This window comes from Camelus ferus, chromosome 1, assembly GCF_009834535.1.
Source record: "Camelus ferus isolate YT-003-E chromosome 1, BCGSAC_Cfer_1.0, whole genome shotgun sequence".
In the NCBI taxonomy this organism is placed as follows: Eukaryota; Metazoa; Chordata; class Mammalia; order Artiodactyla; family Camelidae; genus Camelus; species Camelus ferus.
Genome location: NC_045696.1, coordinates 9,052,914 through 9,070,879, shown reverse-complemented (window position 1 = coordinate 9,070,879; position 17,966 = coordinate 9,052,914). Strand labels below are relative to the sequence as shown.

The window sequence follows — 17,966 nt, the reverse complement described above, 5'->3', positions numbered from 1 at the left end:
TTTTCCTGTCCATAGGTTTTACCTGTTAACAAACAAAATAGTGTTCATTTCGGGGTTCGAAAATAAACACTGTCTTTCCCCCTTAATTACTTTATTTCTTTTGCTGCCCTCTATGTACATTCTCCACGGCCCTCTGTAGAGTTTCAATGCACACATTCAAGACACTGTGAAAGGGGGTGGGAAGGGACAAATTGGGAGTTCGAGGTTTACAGATACTAACTACTATATATAAAAAATAAACAGCCAAGTTTCTACTGCACAGCACAGGGAAGTATATTCAGTATCTTATAGTAACCTATAATGAAAAAGAATCTGAAAACACATGCATGTATGTGTATGACTGAAGCATGATACTGTACACCAGAAACTGACACAACATTGTAAACTGACTATACTTTAATTAAAAAAAAAAGTTTGTTCGAGGAAAGAAAATGACACCATCAATGCTCCCAAGGAAAATGCTTTTCGGGGAAAGTTCTGAATATTTTATTACAGACTATTCAACAGATTGTAATTTTGAAGAGAGGACCAAATGAATTTGTTTAAGTAAAAAAAAAAAATCATTTGAAAAGAAAAAAAGAGAGACACACCGTGTAAGACGAGCAGTTTGCAAATGCCAAGCCTGGATTCCAAGCTGTGTCCGTGACACCGTGACAACCAGCAAAGGCACTTTGTAAAGTCAGTACTATCAGGGCACCCCCTCGGGTTTTGCCTCACACACCAGTGATAACATGTTCACGGGCAGTGGAGCAGGGCCTCTGAAAAGAACAGGCATGATTTTTACTTACTCTTGTTTTGACTAAAGCAGGAATTGAAACTCAAGAGCCGGCTTTCTCCCAGACTTGTGTGAAGTTAGCTTGCCAAATGTTGACACCTTATTAATATTTAAGAGAATAATAATGTGTGTATTTCTTGTATGAAGTTTATGAAGCTCTCAATGTAGCGCGTGTTGCAGAGACCTCTCGGTGCAAATCCCTTGTTAAGATAATTAACAGGATGTTGCTGTGCTCCCTGATAAAGTCAAGTCTGGTTAAGCCCTGTATCAGAACCTATTTTCTCTCTTCTGTGCTTAATACTCCCCGCAAGGCTCCTTGGAGCTCTGTGCTGTAACAGGCTGCTGCCACTTCAGAGTCAACTCAGACTTAATAATGACTGCGAAATTCAAGTGGTGATGCAGCTAAATCCCTTGGATATTTCATTTTAGAAACTCCCCAGATGCTTTTAGCCTTCGGTGTCCAGATGCTTGAGGGGAGGGTCAGGGTGTGTCAGCTCAAAGGCCCAAATTCTTGGCTTTTCTCTGAGGGCCTAGCTGGAGTGGAATATGCATCTTTCCTAGTGGGGTCTTCCTGGCACAGGTCAAGTTTAAAGATGACGGTAAGGCATATGTTTGCTGAGGTCTCGCGGTGTTTTGTAATCATCTGTAACCATGGGCGCTGGGGTTTCAGCGGGGCACCAGGGGGCAGAGTCTGAAGGTCTGCATGCTGGCCCTGGGCTGCCTTACCCTGGGTGGTTTGCCACAAGAGCCCCAGCAGAACTTCCCAGCTTGGTGAGGCAACAGTTGGAGTTCTTCTGGGCATCTTCCAAGTCCTGCCAATAACAAAGACTCAGCCGGCCGCTGATGAACTTGGCCTTACCACTTCCTTTGGGACCCAAGACGAAAGGACACGTGTGTCATCCGTGAACCACCCAGAGAGATCTTCAACCCTATCTCAGCTAGAACTGCGCAGGATTCTTTGTCTGTGTGCTGACCCACACCCTGTGCCTCCTTCCTACAAGTGACTCAGACTCTGGGCTGCGGGCTTGGGAATCGTAACCCAAGCGGTGGCAGCGACTGTGTCTTTGCCAAGTAATTGGGTGGCGGTTCTCATCCTCACTCATGTTGGCTCCAGCTTCTATTAGGGGGCAGATATGCTCAGGTGTCACTTTTAATGGCTCTGTAAAAATACCAGCAAAGGCGGCAAGATGCGTTTTTGTGTAACCCCGTAATTAACATACAGACTTCTGTGTGTAGTCCAGTCCAGTCCACGAGGTTTTTCATGACATGATTACCACACACACACTGTCTCTGAACGTGTTTATTGTTAAAAAGATTCTCTGGCCAGAAAATGGAGGCAGAGGAGGTCCCCCTAAACTGTAGATCGTCTAAAATTCCAGGAAGACAAGGCTGCTAAATTCTCTCTCCATAACACACATTTCCATTATTTTCTAAATCTTTGTGGTAACAGAGGTGCTATCCAGAAACTTCCATGCCATGCCGGCAATGACTTCAATGATGATTTTTAAACTGGGACACAGACGTCAGAGCTTCATGGAATGAATATAATCTGCTCTTGGCAGATCCTGAGTTTTAAAATAACCAGGGAGCTCGGCAGGCCCAAATGTGAAAGGTTTTCTGTCCTGGACTTTCATGATGGTGTCCACAGTCGGGCACATCTGTCTGAGGTACCAAACCCTCATTTCTCTGGATGAAAGGATGATTCACATTTAAGATATTATTTTATAGTCAGGCAAGAGTTTCGGTATTTATTTCTTAAACTTCCCTAGATAAAGATGTATAGTTCAATGGGGAAATAGGATTTCAAAAAAAAAAAAAAAAAAGGCATTGAAACCAGCCCATCAAATAAAACCTGTCTCGTGGTATAAAAAGCTGTTTAATGATCATTGTTTCAGATGTAACAGTTTAAACTGTGTTGCTGCGCCAAGATCGGCCTGTGCGCCAGCAGCGTGGACGTCACATGAGGAACTTGAACTTGTTAGGAATCAGAATCTCGGGCTCCACCTGGGCCTACAAGATCAACCAGGTGATTCTTACACACAGTAAAGTTTGAGAAGCGTTGGGCAGAGGGAAGTGGCGTGTATGTAGGAATTTGGTAAAGAAAGCATATGATCATTTTTCTCCATTCTTTGACATCGCTTTTTTCCTTCGAACTTTCTGAAAGCTCTGACTTCTCTACCTTATTACCTTGGAACAATTTTGTAAGCTCTGGATGTTGCTAGACAGCAGAAACTCCCAAGAGGCATGGCTCATGTTCTCCAAGAGCATCCTTGGATTGTCACTCAGACCTTTCGACTCAAGTGCTGGGTTTGGGTCATGTTTATAGTAGGAGTCCCCGTGAGCTCCCTCTGCCAAGCTGCTGGCCACTCACATGCAAACAGAAGGCTTTTTCCTCCAGGGGCATCAAACTCTCAGTTTTCACCTCGTTTGCAGTTTGGAAACGCAGTCATCCTGTGAGTTCTTCCAGACGCCTAGTGCGTGTTCATGTGGCAGCGCGGCAGGTGGCCTCAGGAGTCCCAGAGTGGGCTCGCCCTCCCCTCACTGGTTACCTGCCACGGCTCTCTAGCCACAGTCTTGCTGATGTCACTCCCTGTGATCTGGTCCAGGAGAAGGGACCCAGCCTGACACTGTACCCTCTTGTAACAGCCAAGCCTTCCCGAGTCCAGAGGCCCGGTTGACACAGACCCCCGGCAGTATGGCTACTTCTTTCGTATGCGTCTGGATCCTCTCAGACCTGCCTCAGGCCAACAGTCTTGTTGGGAATAGTTTCTTCTTACAGCATTTTGGCCCTTCTGCTTCTGGTGCCATTTGAAACCGGGAGGATAAAGCTGGAAAACTTAAACAAACCCTCTTTGAATGTTAGAAATGTTCAGTATTCGAGGTTTGGTCAAATGATGGAAAACATTTCGAGTTGGTACTGAACTTGCCAGTTCCTCCAAACCTTGAGGTTAATTTTAGCACGAGATCCAGGCAGGGAAAGCTAAGGGAAATGAGGAAACCAAAATTACTCTGAGTTAGAGAAGCCAGAATTCTGACATTGGTTAGAGGGCATGGAATTCAATAATGCAGTTTGTGCAGCAAAGAATGATGCGGATCCCCGGTCTGAACAAAGCTCCCGGCTTCAGGAACTTCGGACTTTTATTGTCGTTGCCACCCGTTTTCCTGGTGGTAGGCAAATTAACAAACTTCCACGTGACTCTTTAGGAACTGAAACATAATAGTACCTTTTTCACTGGGGTGCTGGGAGCATCAGTAATTTTTGGACTATGCAAAGTGGTTTTGAATGGAACAAGAAGGAGACTTGTGGTTGACATTTCAATATGGAAAAATGCAATATGTGGATTTAAATACTTGCACTTGCCAGGTGTCACAAAGACATGGCATGAGGACCCTAAATGAGAGGTCTGGGTAAGGAGGACTTGAAAATGTCCTCCACAGTTGACGCTGGAGAAATCCTCAGTGTTTATCCCTTAATTACTGAATCAAATGTTCTTTTGGAATAAAATCATTCAGCCCTACAGATGCGGGCTGCAAATTATTACAGAACCACAGCATGTCAAAATGTAAAAGTATCAACTCTGCTGAAAGAACAAAATATCACTCTTCAGATCTGCGGTGGGTATTTTCATTTCCTCCTTCTTAAATTCCCTCCCTAACTGCTGCCAGTTTGGACACTGGTTGGATTTCTGGGAGGAGAGCAGGAAGAAAGACCTTGTTCATGTTCTGTTCTGATTTCATCTTCTTCTCAAGTTTTTAGTTTATTCAAAGCAGAAAAAAGAAACCAAGGTGTCACCTTATGCCATCCCAGTTGCTTGGCTGCCTCAGCCTCTGGGCTGCCTGTGTGTGACCAGTCACTCAACATCCCCACTGGGACCCGGGGTCTTTGGAGATACATATGCGTACAGAGATTTTATTGAAGACACAGTTTCCTGCATAATACTTCTATCTGAGATAATATTCTTCGCAGGATAAGGAGGTTTTGAGGACTGGCAAGCATTAGTGGAACTAAAGGACTACTGAGAGGTAGAATGGAAGAGCATTCATTTGGGTTTCCATCATCAGGGGGCAATCAATGATCTTTGCTTGCAGGACACATTAGAGCTTTAATGGCCTTTGTTTATTACAGAGATCTTATCCTTAGTTTGTTTCTCTGTGCTTTTTCGGATGTGACCAATGCTTGTTGACATTTCTCAAATTTATATTGAAAATGGAGACTCAAGACATTAGATTTTGCCCGTGTGGACCGCTTGGTGTGAACTGGGACTCCAGGACTTACTGAAATGCAGAGCAGTTGTTCAATGGACATTAAGAGGTTTCAGAAAATCAATCTAATGAATGTTGAAAGGCTCGGAATTTTACCCAAATCATCTGGGACTCTCAAAAAAATATTGAGGTCCTTGAGAACAGTGTTCCTTATGTCTACATTAATATCATTGCCAACGAAAAGACTTTCAGGGAATATACACTTTGCCAAATTTTGCAGGTGAACTTTAACCTTTTCCTGCTGTGCCTTTGTCTTTGTTAAGGAATCCATCACTGCCCTTCTGACTGGTCTTTTTAAATGACAACATTTCCATGACATGATGGGCCTCCTTTCTCTCTGTCCCCTACCTTGGACATGGCCACAGCCATGAACGTACGTATGTGTGTGTGTATGTATTTAGCTTTATCCTCACTCAAAAATTCAGGTCTCTCCATCTATGTGAGCTATTTCCAACTGTATGAATTTACATATGGGTCCCACCCCTCCCCATCACCCTGCTCAGGCTCATGATTTTTCTGCTTCTCTGCCTCCAGTGAGCGGCACATCTCTCAAGGATGTCCTATATCACAGCAAAATTTGGTAAAGTGCATGTTCCCTGAAAGTTTTTTCACAGACAATTATATTAATGTAGGCATAAGGACCAATATCCTGTATTTCATAGCAGTGTTGCTTTCCTTTAATTCTTGTTATCACAACATGGATTCACTTGTCTTAACCTTTGGCAGAATTCTCCAATTCCTCCTTTATCCCCTTCATTCTTTGTCTCTTCCAGTCTTTTCTCTGGGCTTCCCCAAAGATCGGGAACACTCCACTCTCCCTGACTAACCTGCAACTCAGTTACTTCACTGAGTATTTCCTATCCTCAGGCGAGGTCGACTTGGTCGTGCTCAGAAGAAGGTTTACAATCTTATGAACCATTCACATAAGAAATGAAATGAATAACAAATATCAAAATGACGGGTCTGGCCAGGGCTGAGACTGAGGAGAGCAGAGTGAGGCTCCCAGGATGCAATATGTAAGGAAGCACTGACTCTGGAGGTGCATGACCCTCAGAGTGAGTGCCTCCTTACATTTTGCACTCTAGGGGCCTCTCTGTCTCACCCTAGCTCAGACCCTGGGCTCACAAAACTGATCAGAGACCACGGGCTGGGCAGAGGGTGGCGTCTGAGTCAGTGAGAAATTGTGTGACTGAGAAGTCTATAAGCACAGAATAGTGGAGTCCTGAGCTGGACCTTGGCAGATATGCATTTCATTTTGTTTCACTGGACACGTACATTTTTGACAGATAAAAGGACAGATGGGGCAGAGCTCTGAGGCCAAAGGCAGATCAGAAATAAACTCATCTGCTTGGGAGATAGTGAGCAGCCCAGCCTGGCAGGAAGAGAAGAGTTGACGATGGGGATCAGAGAAGGACCCATTTAGAAAGAAAAAACTTGTGCCAAGTACAGGAGGACCTCAAAGGCCAGGATAAGGAATTTGCTTTCGTTCTTTACATGATGGGGAGCTGTCAAAAGCTTTAGACCAGGAAAGTGATGGGATGGAATTGGAGATTTCAGCAAATTGATCTGGCAGTGGTACCTCTGGTTATTTGGTTCATCTGCCAACTCTTGAGAGCAGGGTCTTGGCTATGGTTGGTCATTATTGTGCCTCCAGCATCTATCACTGTGCTTGGGGTGTAGAAACTTTCTGAATGAATGAATGAATGGGTGGACTGATGGACAGATAGATGGATAGATGGATAGATGAGGCTGTATTAAGACAGGAGGCGGGGGAATCAAGCTGGGACACTTCAGCTACAGGGTAGCAAGCATCTTAACTAAGGCTATGGGTAGTGTGGATACAGGGCAACAGGACTGTGCTAGGCTGACTGCATTAACAGCCTCAGTTTTCATTCCTCCTGTAACCACACATTTTGCCCTGTAACTGTGGTCCCCCTCCCATTCTGACCCTGAGCTCAGCCTTATGATTTGCTTTGGCCAATGGGACCAACTTGATGGAAGCAGTGGCTTAGGAAAATGCTTGCATCCTTGAATGTACCTAGGCAGGTGCACTGGAGGGTGAGATACATGGAAGACTGTCATTGTCCCAGTTGAGGCCACCCTACATTAGCCAGTAGCCAGCTGACCCTCAGACACTTAACAAGCCTAACCCAGAAGAACTGACCAGCCAGACCCAACCATGACCAGCAGAATTGCCTAGACTTCCCATAGATGTGTTAGCAGTAACACACAGTGGTTGTTAGAAACCATAGTTTAGGGGGTGGTTTGTAAAATTTCATAAGTGTGGCAGTGGTTTTTGTTGTGGAAGAGGCAGATGCAGAAAGCAGCTGCACTGAGCTGCTGGCTGAGATAACAAGCAGAATCATTAATTTTCAAAGTGAAAGAAAATAGAAAAGCTGAAGATGGGGACTCCATACAAGAAGGAAGTGGAAGGAGGCAGGAGTCCATGGAAGGATGGTGAGAGAACTAAAACAGAGAAAAAGGAAGCTCGGTGTAAGCCAAAGGAGGAAGAGCTTTCAAAGGATGGGTGGGAAATAGAGTTAGATGCTAGAAAGAGAGAGACCAGAAAAACAAAAAACAATGAAAGGTCAACAGATTTCACAAGAAGGAGCCACTTGAAATCTATTCCTCTTCAGACTAAACAGAAGAGTGACATCCAGTTTTGCTGGTCTGCAGACAAGCAGCTCCTCTTTTGCTCCAATAAAAAGCTTACATAAAATTAATTATTACATGTTTATGTTTGTCCAAGTGTATCTAAGTTGGTTATATGGCTTTTTCTTTTTCAGTTCAATTCAAAAAATGTCTATAGAGCATCTATTGTGAGAATGGAGAGAAAGTCCATCTAAAGAGAGAAAGATTTGGGGTATTGTTTGTTGCTGTAGTCTATGAAATGGCTAGATTTTTGAGGGTGTGTTTAAGATGGGCTGTCCTGGGGCAAATGAAGTGACTTTTCAGAGAGGGAGTGAAAGACGAAACTCAAGTGGCTTTCCAAAAGGTGGAAATAACCCAAAGTGTCTATCAATGGATGAATGGATAAACAAACTGTGGTCTATCCAGACAACAGAATGGTATTCTGTCATAAAAAGGAATGACATCTTGATATGTATTACAATACAGATGGACCTTGGAAACATCATGCTAACTGAAATAAGTCAGACACAGACACAGAACGACCAGTATCATATGATTCCACTTACGTGAAGTGCCTGGAGTAGACAAATTTAGAGGCAGAAAGTACAGTAGTAGTTACCAGGGGCTGAGAGCAAGGGGGACTGAGGAGTCATTGTTTAATGGGTACAGAGTTTCAGCTCGGGACAATGAACAATCCTGGAGATGGATGGGGTGATGACTGCACAACATTATAAGTATGATGGTTCATGCCACTGAAGTGTACACTTTTGAATGGTTAAAATGATAAATATGTATATTTTACCACAATAAAGAAAAATCAAGTGGTTTTTATGATTGGATCCAGTGAGCTCTTTGTGTCCAAAATAGCTGACTATATCCATGGTGGGACTCCTGTGTGTCGGTTCACAAAGCTTCAGGGTGGGTAGCAGTGGGATTTATTCATTTATGATTGTTTATCTCCCTTAGCAACGCTGGGTTAGCCGGTTTAAAATAAATACATCCCAGATTTGTACAGGCATACCTCCCTGTATCGTGCTTCCACTGAGCGCACTTATTAGATACTTCAGTTTTGCACAGACTGAAAGTTTGAGGCAACCCTGTGTCCAGCAAGTCTAAAAAGGCGCCATTTTTCCAACGGCATTTGCTCGCTTTGTGTCTCTGCGTCATGTTTCAGTGATTCTCACCATCTTTCAAACCTATTATTATGTTCGTTATGGTGATCTGTGATCGGTGATCTTTGATGTTACTCTTGCAAAACCTTTACGACTCTCTGAAGGCTCAGATGCTCGTCAGCATTTTTTAGCAATAAAGTATTTTTAGTTAGGGTATGTACATTGTTTTTTTAGGCATAGAGCTGTTTTACACTTAACAGATTACCGTATAGGGTAAGCATCACTTTTAAATACATATTAGGAAAACAAAAAATTCAGGTGACTCACTTTATTGTGACTATTAATTTATTGCTGTGGTCTGGAACTGAAGCTGCAGCATCTCTGTGGTCTGCCTGCATGGTTACTGCCTTTAGGTGATTGGGTCAGTGCTGTGTATCTTATGGCTTGAGACTCTGGAGAAGTTCCATTTAATTCTATGTGCAACACAATTAATACAGTACTTATTATTGGATAGGCACTGACTAAATCTTTATTATTTCTCTGATAATTGGAAGAAATCAGAAGACTACCCAGAAAAATGATTCTTCAGGAAGTTTCTGACTTTGGCTGCACCTTACATGGTATTCTATTTTTTTTCCCTGCTTATAGAAGAATCTAGAGTTCTATCTTAAATTGAGAAAAATAAAATTTAAGATTTTTTTCTGGAATATGTTATTTGTAATAAGTTAGCTTGTAATTTTGCTTCAAAAACTATATAGACCCACACCTTCATATATACACATACACATACATCCACACACACTTGAATCTGAAATACTGATTTCACTTTATGATCTGCACTCCCTTGGCACCAATGTGTGAGCCAATATGTGAGTAACATATTCCCTGTTCCCTTAGTTAGCAGACCACACAAAGGGCAGATGGAGGGTAGGAAACTGACTTAACGACAAGTCAATGATTAATCGTTTGGGTGCAGCATCTTAATATGCAGTGATTATCTTGTTTGATGCCCAAACGATAAATATGTTGCCACTTGTGATTAATCCCATACAATACTTATCTTTTCCTTGGATCTACTCAAAGGTTCACCCAACAGCCTTGTAGGCTTCTAGCTCCCAGGTCAAACAGATGAATCCATGGAAACATGCTGACTAAATTGTTTTATTCTTTTTGAATTGGCATGCCTCCCAGTGCACCCTTTTCAGAGATGCCAATGGAAACTGACAATAAAAGATAGAGGTATGACTCCATGTTTCCTGTGCTGTGCGGTCCCTGGACTACCTAGGACCTAGTTATTAAGGTGGTGAGAAGGAGGTGATGAATTCCTTCAGATTCAGAACGCTTCACCTATTAAAATACACATCTTTTAAAGCCAAGATTTCCATCATTATTCATATCCCTCACCCAACAAATAAATGGTTCTCATTCTCTCTTTAAGGATGAACTGAAAACATTTGGAACAATTAAGTGATTTCACTATATTTCAAGCCCTAACCTTATTGGAGTAACATATTTTTGGCTTATCATTTACTTTCAAGTTCAAGTTTATCTCTACTGAGGACACGCTTCCATGATGAAATGAGGGGAGGGTTGCCAGTTTTAGCAAAACAAAACAAAAAAGGATGCATTGTTATCTTTGAATTTTAGAGAAAAAAAATGAGTGAGTGTTTAATGTCTCAAATATTGCATGGGACATACTTATAATAAAGAATTATTCACTGTTTAACTGACATTCAAATTTAACTGAGTGTCCTGTATTTTATCTGGCAGTCCTCATCGACGGCCAAGATGTAAGATGTGGATATGAATACATATCACCTAAGAAGGAGGCAGCTTTGGAGTAAATTTACACATACAGGAGAAGATAATAGAGCACTCCGGGAGACTTCAATCACGGCAGGCTGGAGTGGATTTTCATTTCCCCCTTTTCTTGCAGCCCTTTCAACGGCCAGGAGGAATGTTTAATACCAGGCTCACCTTGCTAGTGGTTTGTCCAACAGCAGAGAAATAATGGCCAAAGGGATCATTTACCTTGTTTTTTCCATGCTGGACTCACCTGCTTTCTTGTCCAGGATGACTCGCCTTGGCATTGTTCATCTGCGCTCCTTTTCCAAAGGAGAGCCCGGGCGTGCTAATTGCTGGGTAGCGGCTCCGCTACAGGGAGGTGGACGACAGCTGGGAGCTGGGCACGTCCTGCAAGGAGAGGCGTGGGTTTCCATTGCAGACAGCGGCATAATCTTGAACCCTTACATCTGCACTAACTTTTGTTTTTGGTCTCAAGCAATTGGCTAGAGCTGAAAACATAAACACCCCCGTGTGCTGGCCCTTATCATTTTCCTTTTATGTTGGCTTAGGAAATACACCTGAGAGACCAAAGGCACACAGTGAACCCAGCAATTACCAACCACTGCGGGAAGGCAGCAAATGTGCAAACAGCAAAACAGCCGAGGATGGGGCGTCCGACCTTCCTCGTGGCACTGGGGGCCCTTTCAGTGGCCAGGTTCAGTGGCTCCGAGTCTAGGACTCCCTCCTGCTTCTGTCCTGGGACAGTGGATTCCAGTGCTGCCAAAGATGGGGAACTTAGGAAGGTTCTCTCCTGATTGCTTTTGAGTAAACAGGTGGTACAGGCCGTGCAAGATGTGGGGACAACTATTTAATAGGGGAAAGAGGTGGGGCTTAATTAGCTTGTCTTCTAGGAAACACATCAAGGCACAACGGTTCGAAGGAAAAATGGATCTCTTTTTACCCCTGCAGGTATGGTTTTGACAGAAAAATCACAAAGGGACATTAGAAAGTGGAGGGTGAGAGGTGAGGGTGGGGAGAGACACTTGAAAACATCATCTTCTATTTCATGGCTTAGGGACTAAACTTTCCATCCATTCAAGAAGCATTTATTCAACACATTCTGGGTGCCAGGTACTGTTTGAGTGAGCTGAATAGACAAAAATGCCTGTCCCATTTAAGTTCTGGAGAAAGGCAGTCTAGAATAGAGATTATAGATGTGAACTTTGGACAGATGCTGTCTGACTGCTTTGGAGAAGAAGATAATGTTATTTTTTGTTTGTTTGTTTGTTTGTTTTATTTGCTCCTGATGTTTTCCTTCCAAAAAATCCAGGTGATAAACACTGCAAACATATTTCTGATTTACATTAGTGTCTGGCCAGAACTTTCTGGATAATGTGCTCAATCGTCTACTTTTTTTTCCCCATTACTTGCACTTGGGAAATTATGCACACTGGGGTCCAGGAGTAGGGGAGTGGAATTCCTTAAACTTGAGCACATTTGCACTTTTTCTAGGATCCTGCATGTATCACATATCTTATTAATTGTCAAATGACTCTGCATTTATAAGTTCTAAAATCTTTTAATGAGTCTAAACTCTAAAACAAATAAACTTAACGTTTCATATAAATAATGGGCAAATGGAGTTTGCATCCCAACCAAAGCAAGGAGCTAAACTAAAAAGATATAAAATAATACAAGTAACAAGAAATATTTTTTTCTTCCCTATGACCATTTTTTCACTTGGAAAGTCCTCACTTTATGGATAGAAAAGGAAAAGAATGATCTTATTTATTTCAATTGTCAAATTAATCATCTTGGTAACTTAAAAGTACTCCCTTTTAAAAAAAATTAAAATGAAAAAATTACAGGAAAACATTTGATTTGTTTTTGACATTACATGATATATGACACGTGACATGTGTTATCTTGATTCATTAAGCGTTTGCTAATTATACTAGTGGTTGACCCCCCGTTAAGTGCTTTACACTCATTTAATTCTCACAACCCCATATTTACCCCCATTTTACAGATGAGAAAACTGAGGCATAAAAAGACTAAGTAATTTCCAAGGCCACACAGGTAGAAAGTGGGGGAACCAGCGTTTCAAATCTAGGTAGTCTGGCTCCAAATTCTGCACAAGTCATCACTACAAAACACTGCTGAGTATTCCATGCTTTTACCTTACTCTTTGTTTTTATACCAAATCCAAGAATCATCTAAGATTTTAAAAAAAGGAGATTTGTTTCAACAGAAATTCTAATTTCACATACTTTGTGCACCAGCACTGGGATCCTTTGCTTGAGGTTAGTAGAAATATTTTCTCTAAATTTCGGAGGTTTGTTAGGAGGTAGTTCCCAAAATTTTACTGCTTTTCTTGTCTCCACAATATGCATTATTTATAAGATGTTCAGTTATACTACAGAGGGGTCATAAATTCTGTTTGGAGATTTAAATAGCGTTTTTGAAGGATAATATAAATTGACCATGCCTGGGCCTGCATTTATCTGTGTCTTTATAAAATGTAGGATGCATTTAGGTCATTTAAGATTTTGTGCAAGAAGGGAAGGGGATGATTTAGCAGTTAACTAGATTGTCTGTGAAGTAATTCAAAATGACCATTAAATCTTTCCTTCTTCCAAATACCTTGGGTACTTTTTAACCACTCATGAAATGACTACCGTGTCCCACCCTAGATGACAGAGTTTAATGCCCACACCTTCTCTTTCCTGACAGACTGTGATGTTTGGAGGGCAAAGGGCATGTCCTCATCATGGCTATGGCACCTCTAGAACTGAGAAGGTGGTAGGGGCCCATCCCCTTTTGTTGACCAATGTGTCAGTTACCTATGGCCACAATCACACAGAATTAAAAACATCCGCCAATCTTAGTGCATTTGCCAGTGAACACTTGTTACTGCTCTTGGGTCCAGGCTCACTCACTTACGCGTCTTCAGTCAGCTGCAGGTTGGTTTGGCAGCTCTACTGGGCTGGGCTGGGCTCTCTTACTTGTTGGGAGCTGGCTAATCTAGGATAGCCTCAGCTGGGATAGCTGGCCTGTCTTCTGTGTGGTCTCCATCCTCCCGACACCAGCCCAGGCAGGTTCTCATGGAGGTAGAGTGACAGAGAGTGAGCAAAAACACAGATAGCCTCTACAGGTCTAAGCTTGCAACTGACAAGTTGTCAGTTCTGCTGCATTCTATTGGCCAAAGCGAGTGACCTGGCCAAGCCCCATTCAAGGGATAGGAAAGTAGACTGCATCTCTTTATTTTATTGTTTTTTTAACTTGATGTATGTAGTCAAGTTACAGTGTTGTGTTAATTTCTGGTATACAGCATAGTGATTCATATATATATATGTGTATATATACACACACACACACACACATATATATATATATATATATATATTCTTCATTATAGGCTATTACAAGGTATTGATATAGTTCCCAGTGCTATACAGTAGGACCTTTTTTTTAAAAATCTATTCTATATATAATAGTTAGCATCCATAAATCCCAAACTCCCAATTTATCCCTCTCTACCCCCTTTCCCCTCTGGTGACCATAAGTTTGTTTTCTATGTCTGTGAGTCTGTCTCGGTTTTATAAATAAGTTCATTTGTATCATTTTTTTAGATTCCGTGTGTAAGTGCTATCATATGGTATTTTCCTTTCTCTTTCTGGCTTAATTCGCTTAGTATGATAATCACCAGTTCCATCCATGTTGCTGCAAATGGCATTATTTTATTCTTCTTTATAGCTGAGTAGTATTCCATTGTGTATGGCTATACCACAACTTCTTTATCCTAGACTGCATCTCTTGATGGGAAGAACTGCAAGTCAGATTATAAAGGACAAGTATACAAGGAGGGGTGAAGAACTGTGGCTATTTTTGAAAGCAATCTGCCACAACTAGAATGAATAAAAATGAACCAGAATGCTGTCATGAAGTGGGAAGAGAGGAAAGGGTGAAGCAGCTGGTTCAAGGTCTGGGGCATGAACATATCATGCCATCTCATGTCCTTGATCCTCAATGTTGTTCTGAAAATCCAATGGAATAATCTACCCTGGATTGTCTTGTATATTATAAATCTCAGTGTATGTATGATTCATCGTTTCTGTTATTTCATCTGAGGTTAGAAAGCCTTCCTGCAATTCTAAATCAGATTGACAGATTCTGAATAGTACATACAAAGATTGTATAAATCCCTGCAAGCAATGTTTTTCTTACTTTACTCCAAGACTGGATCTGAGACATCCTGAGAATCAGGGAAGGTCCTACCTGGTGTGCAAGGCATCATGGGAGCTCACCTGAAATTTAGGAAAGTCTTAAGTACGCTGCTGTAACCCTCACCTTCTGGAAGTGCAGAATTTCCTCCTGCCCCGGGTGGCTCCCTCACCAAAGGAGGGTGACACCCAGAACCCTCAACTTCTCCATTTGTTTCTGCTTGAAGGATTAATAAGCTCTCAAAAAAAAAAAATACAGTCACAACTTCTTCTCTTCCAGACTTTGCGATGTCACAGCCTGATGGGGCCTTCTCTCTTTATTGCTGTGTGGGATGATTTTTATGGCCCCTCCTGAAGTGAGAAATTACCTTTGATAATATTGAAAACAGCGTACTTTGGAGTACAGTCATCCTTCTGTATCCAAAGGTGATTGGTTCCAGGAGCCCCCAGGGACAACCAAATCCACAGATGCTCAAGCTCCTTATGAAACGGGCCCGATTCAGTGCATACAATTGGCCCTCTGTATGCACGGATGTGAAATCCGAGGGTAAAGATTCAGAGGGCTGGGCAATTGTATTTGAATGGAAGGATTTCCCCATTTTGTGACACCCCCTATGATGAAACTGGAGATGCATTTTGCATAAATGATTCATTGGGAGTCACTTACGTACCCCAGGGATCTGGCCTTGCTTATGAGCCAAGTACAAATGCAAATATTTAACACATTGCAAGAAATGACATTTAGGGGAAAGAGGACCCAAACTGATTGCATATGTGTACGGCACAGCCCGCATTGTTCCTCTACACTTTTAGATCTCTGAGTCAGCAACCGAGGCCCCTGGGGGTGCCCACGGGCTTTGATGGTGCCTGAGAGCATGTGGAACCCCAAATTAAAAGGCCGTGCGGGGAAGGGAGAGAGAAATTAGAGAGAATTTGTTAGCTCCGGATTTCAATCTACAAAAGATTTATCACTGCATATATAAATCCTAACCCCAAATTACCTTCAGTGGCATTGCACATTGTGTGTAGACCAGGGGGACATGCAAACCCACAACACGTTTTCTTCCTCCTCCTTCTTGGCATTGAGGAAACCCACACACTGTATGAGGTTCCACCTGCCAGTCATTTAAAGCCAAACCCAAGGCAAGGGCTGCAGGCATTCTGCACCTATGATCGTCCATTCCTTTGAAACGGTGCTGCTTCTTTCGCTGGGCTGCCTTAAGCCAGATGAGGGGGAATAAAAAGGCTGGTTTTTACCGTCCTAACGTACAAGCCACTTACCTCTTCCCGGCTCCACGTCCCTCTCCTGTCTGGGCAGCGGGGCTACAGTTTAGAAGGTGGCCTTGGAGAAACCGGTCTCTCTCTTGACTTACTTTGAGCGCCATCGTGCTGTCGGGGTGAGCTGTCCTGGGGCCGGGCGGCGGGGGCTCTGGGGCGCGGAATCCGAGAGCAGGGCGATCTGGTCAACAGCAGCAGCGATGCCGTGGAGGAAAGACAGCACTGTCCTTTTCTCATTAAGTGTATTTATAAACATACTGAACATGAAACATTTTTCCTTTCTTCACAGTGATGGATGATTATACGTCTATGAAATGTTTTCATTTATTTGGCGCCAGGGTAATCAAAATCAGTTGAAACTGTCCCACTGAAGGGAAAGAAAACAAGTAGGCGTGGGGCGGCCGGTGCTCTCCCCCACGCTCTTTCGGGGGGTAGCTGGCAGAAGGGCTCGCCTCGCAGAGGAATACGCTCTTCCACCGGTAATTACTCCCAGCCCTGCTCGCGGCTGCGGTCCACGGAGGCTGCAGCTCGGCAGGACATTCAAAGCCATCGCCTCCACCCCGGGAGCCGTGTGGGAGCGCGGGCCTGCCTGTGCGTGACTCTGTTTGGGCTGAGAAAGAGCTGGTCCCCGGAAACCTTGGTGAATGAAAACTCTCGCGCTTTCATGTCTGCCCTGGCCCGTGTTCTGGGTCAGTCGTCCTGATCTCCAACATCCTGTTTAAACTGGTGTTTTCCACTACACCCAGACAAAACGATTTCTATTATAAGCTCATAATGATTATGCAAAGACAGGCCACGGAGATTAGGTAAGGAAACAGGGTGGACCGGCTGGTAAGGAAAATACAGAAAGCAGATGCCTGATTCCTTCTTTGGATGGGGTTCCTTGGCCAGCTACAGGACTCAGTCCTTTGTTTTACAAAACCAGTGTTGGTTTGGAAAGGCCACTCTTTTGGTGAGCTTATCCGGCTTAAACCGCGGAACGGTTTTGCTCACTTCTCTGCCTGATGGTTTGCCATACAGACCAGTTTAGAAGCGTGAGGGTTAAGACCCTCTGTGAGTTAAAAAAAAAAAAAAAGGATTTCAGTGATCTCTAGTCATCACCCCTCAAGGAAGCAATTTGAATAGTACAGCAAGGAAAGGACTTTCACTTCTCGAATGGATGTGAGTATTTTTTTAAGTGAATTGAGAGAATCTCGTTATAGCTGTTTTCTTATTAAAACCGGCAGAGTCCTGAGTAATGCTTTCAAATCAGGCTCAGAAAGGAATGAGTCTTACCTCCTGGCTCCAAGTCAACAAGATGCAAAAGGGCTGGGAGAGAGTCCTTTCAGAACTTACCTATATCTAGTTTTAAGAAAATCATAATTGGAGTCATAGTGCAGAAACCACTGTCCTAGAACACACACTGTGTTTATTCTAGCCATTAGCTATTGAAAATTAGTGACCTATCCTAAGGCTCTAACAATGCTGACATTGGAGTTCCTGAGCTCTTCATGTTAGGGAGGATAATTGCTTGATGTGCTTCACCTACAAGGAAGCAAATATTTCCCTTTTGTACTGCGCTAGGGCATGAAATTAGCGTAGGAAGTATGAAATCTGAATGCAAATTAGCAAATCAAAAATTTCTTTGTCTGATATGGACACAGACATCTTTTCTGTAGGGAGCAACGGGCTAAAGTGATCACCGAATAACCAACAGCCCTTCCTGTTATTTTTGCGAAGACCCATGTTTAGCTGTGAACTTTGGAGGTGCCCCATTTCTAAAACTAAGCGAATGTAAATCTCAAATAACACAGTGTATTATTGAAGATATTTAAAATTGCTTCTGGAATGCTGGGGCAGTTTGAAAATCACAAATAGAGGTGTGGCAGGTTTCCATGTTTCATAGTCTTTTTCCATAAT

At 42.8% G+C, this 17,966-nt stretch overlaps 1 protein-coding gene across 1 annotated transcript in view; it reads right to left on the bottom strand.

The window, feature by feature from the left end:
* Positions 1-10,961, bottom strand: part of RUNX1 (RUNX family transcription factor 1) — a 248,976-nt gene extending 238,015 nt beyond the window's left edge. Inside the window, exon 1 of the mRNA XM_032470586.1 lies at positions 10,838-10,961. The gene's annotated coding sequence lies outside the window, so the exon portion shown is untranslated. The remainder of the gene's footprint in view (positions 1-10,837) is intronic.
* Positions 10,962-17,966: the final 7,005 nt, after the last annotated feature.